We start from the raw sequence: 3,907 nt of genomic DNA on the forward strand, positions 1-3,907 counted from the left end.
TATACCAGCTTGATAAGCATCACCTAATGTACATTAAAGAGCATATATACACACATCAAAAAAAGTTTTGCATCACCTTGGTTCCGCGAGTTCTGGAACCTGTACAGAAAATTGGAAGAAATATCAACATAAACATCATTTTTTTCCTTTTTATTGCTCATGAAAACCACATATTGCATGTTGTACCACCATACAGTGAGACCTTCGGAGGTGGTTGCCCAGATTGCTGTACACACCGGTACCTGTAATACCCAGTAGCACATCTTCTTGCATTGATGCATGCCTGTATTCTTTGTGGCATACTATCCACAAATTCATCAAGGCACTGTTGGTCCAGATTGTCCCACTCCACAGCGATTCGGCGTAGATCCCTAGGAGTGGTTGGTGGGTAACGTTGTCCACAAACAGCCCTGTTCAATCTATCCCAGGCTTGTTCAATGGGGTTCATGTCTGGAGATCATTCTGGCCACTCTAGTCGAGCAATGTCGTTATACTGAAGGAATTCATTCACAAGATGTGCACGATGGGGGTTTCTACCTCTGGGTCACGGGGTCCCAGGTTCAATTCCTAGCCAGGATGGGGATTTTCTCTGTCCGGGGACTGGGTGTTTGTGTTGTCATCATCATTTCATCCTCATTGTCGTCATTTGTGGCAGTGGCTAGAATGGACTGTGAAAAAAATTGGACTGCGAATAAAGTGGAACTTTGTACAGGTGCTGATTACCACATAGTTGAGTGCCTCACAAACCAATCATCATCATCATCTCCTGGTAAGCCCACTATAGACTTTACTTATCACATTCTTTTTTGTACTCCATATCGTGCTTTATTACATAACTGAGAAATCTATAGGCCTACAGTAGCGATACCTAATGAACGTACGACAAGCATTTTGTAACTATGGTACAGCAATTTGTTATGAACAGTAGTGCTGTTAACAAGATGACTGTTGACACTGTGGCCTAGTATATAGCATATTTTAAATATGTGAGATGATGCCGAGCTGAGCTGAGCTGAGCTGGTTTCATTATATTAGGACATACTGTAAAACAGGTATACCTCGTCATATTTAAAGTGTATGTTTTCCACATGAGTGTTAGTAATGTTTTTCATTATGGCCTATGTAATTGTTTTATGATGTAAACAATCCACTAGTTGTATTTGCGTTTTTTTCCACATTTTGCTGCAGATCTGAAGATAGTCATCTCTGGCCAAAACCGGAAGTCTAAGGACCTAACAACTTTGTTATCATAGACGGAAATAAAAGAAATTTATTCTAATAACCACATAGTTGAGTCCCTTTATATGTACAATCATTATCATTATGATTATCATCATCACCACCTTATTCCTGCAAATGTTTTGTCACCAGCCATTTTTACGACAGTATTTGTCACTAAAAGTGAGGGCAAGTATAGGAGTTTAGAAATTAGCCAGATATGCAGTTTACAGGGATGTTTGAGTTTCCAGCTCAACAATTTATTTATTATCTAACTGTTTCCAACTAGTAAACATAAAAACCCTCCTCTTCAGTTAAACAAAGGAAATTAATAACTCCTTGTTGAGTCAAATACTGTTTTTTTTCCTTCACTCCACATAAAATCACTTTGTCCACATTGACCAACTTTTTAAAACACAGGTAGTAACCTGAGAACATAGTCACAACTGAAATGTGGTTGAACATCTACATAGAGCCAAAATATACTGTAGAAGCTTAAATCTGCAATCAAACCTGCATTTCCAGAATTGTCCTTAATCCACGAGCTGCAGACGCTTACCAGGTGTAGAAGTTATTACAGTGATAAAATGCAACAATTTAAAAGCATAACCAAAGTTAAATTTAGACAGCTGTGAAGGAAATGTTTAAGTGATAATAATCCTGGTATACTCTTGTGGCAATTTTAGATATAAATGTAATGACATACATAAGAACAAAGTTTTTGAGCAAACAGAATATAAAAATGATAAAATAAATACAGAAAGAAGCCAAATAAATGATAGAATAGACTGCAGTAAGCAATTAGTGCCTTCTGGTGGTGTTGCTGCCAGAATGCAGCATAGGTAAAAAGTGGTCAGAGGAACTTAATCGTCTCATACTCTGTAACATGTCATTCCAAGAAAAGAATGATAAAACATTGTACCAATCGATTAATAAGACTGCCTAGTAAATGAAATACATAAACAGAGAAGAAATGAGTAAATATGAGAGTAAATAATCTCAACCTAAGAAAATGAAGCAAATATGTAATGCATTCTATAAGAGGTAAAGACAAAGGCAAAATATACGCTGCTCAGAAGAATTAGGGGAACATAAATTTGAGTGCTTGTCATACTCCACTGAGCAGTAATTGATGACTGGGTATGTTACCAAATTATACCTTAATCCTCCACAAATAAAGTACACAACAAAAAATCATTACATCTTCATTCATTTACAGACCAAGAAAAGAACTGTCTGACAGGTGTTGAAAACAAAGTAAAAACAATCACTCGTCCCATCATCATGAGTACTTTCCTCTCGACTTGGAGAGCTTCAATAATGTTTATGCTCTCTGTAAGCTTTTATCACCGGCTGACGCCTATGTGGCATGGTGTGCATAAATCTATGGAAGTCACCTTGAGGTATCCATTCTCTCTCTTCAATGAGTGCCCTTAAGAGTTCTTGGGAGAGTATGTGGTGGACCAGGAATGAATGCGTCTGTCAAGCATGCCCTGCACATGATCGATGGAGTTTAAGTTGGGACTCAAGGTCCACACACCTGCCACATGGATCCTGGCATTATTGTGCATGAGAAGGAATTCAGTGTCACCACCATATGTCACAGCAACCACATGGTCCAACTGGATCTGTTCGAAGTACTGCCTGGTGGTAAGATGACCATGGACGACAACAAGATGCCTCCCCACACCATCACAAAACCTTGGCTGAACCTGTCAATTTCCTGAACACCATATGGCAGGTACTGCTCACCATGACATCTCCACACACAAAGATGGCCATCACCTTGCGAGAGGAAATCTGGACTCATCTGTGAATAGAATAACATGTTCTGCCAGTGACAAAGTTGCCAGTTGACTTGGGAATGAAACAACTGGAGGAAAGCCACGACATGATGTTGTGTCAAGAGGGGTACTTGAACAGGACATCTGGGTTGTAAGGTTCTTTCTTATAACATGTTCCTTAATCTGATCGTACTCAGTGGCTCTAGTGGCCCTTCTGATATCATCATGCAATGCCTTGGCAGTAGTTGTACAATGCCACAATGCAGAGATGGGCAGATATTGGTATCACATGGGGTTGCAATGCATCAATGACCTTGTCCAACTCGTCTTGTGGACTGATCTGTCTCCTTGTAGTGTGTCCTCAACCTATGGATGACAGATGGAGAGACACTGGCATCTGCAGCAACACAATGGTAAGTGCATCCTTCTTGGGTCAAACTGACTGCCCTTGCAATCTGCACTGCATTAAGACGTCGCATTGCATGTGCTTGGTTGAATACAATTTCCACAAATCACAACTGCCATCTGTGTACCTCACTAGAGAACACTGGGACACAGGTAGACACTTCCTTCTGAGAGGTCACCTGATACTGTAATGTACAACACAGCCGATAGATGGCGAATGACTTTAATTGTTGCACACATTGAAAGCAAAGATCTTATGCTACTTAATATGACACAGGCACCACCTGCACCTGTTGAAAGCTTCAATTGCGTGAATCTTTTTGTCGTGCCTATTGCGACTCAGCATCTCTGCTATATAGTGAGTAGCAACTTTCCTTCTCGGGAATACTGTTTTTTGTGTACATAGGTACTCCCCCGCCCCACAAGGAACTCCTTGAAAAACAGCCAGCTAATCTGTATCCTGATAAAGGAAGTCTCTGAATTTTCAAATTATTTAAGTG

The sequence above is a fragment of the Schistocerca cancellata genome, chromosome 8, assembly GCF_023864275.1.
Source record: "Schistocerca cancellata isolate TAMUIC-IGC-003103 chromosome 8, iqSchCanc2.1, whole genome shotgun sequence".
NCBI lineage: Eukaryota > Metazoa > Arthropoda > Insecta > Orthoptera > Acrididae > Schistocerca > Schistocerca cancellata.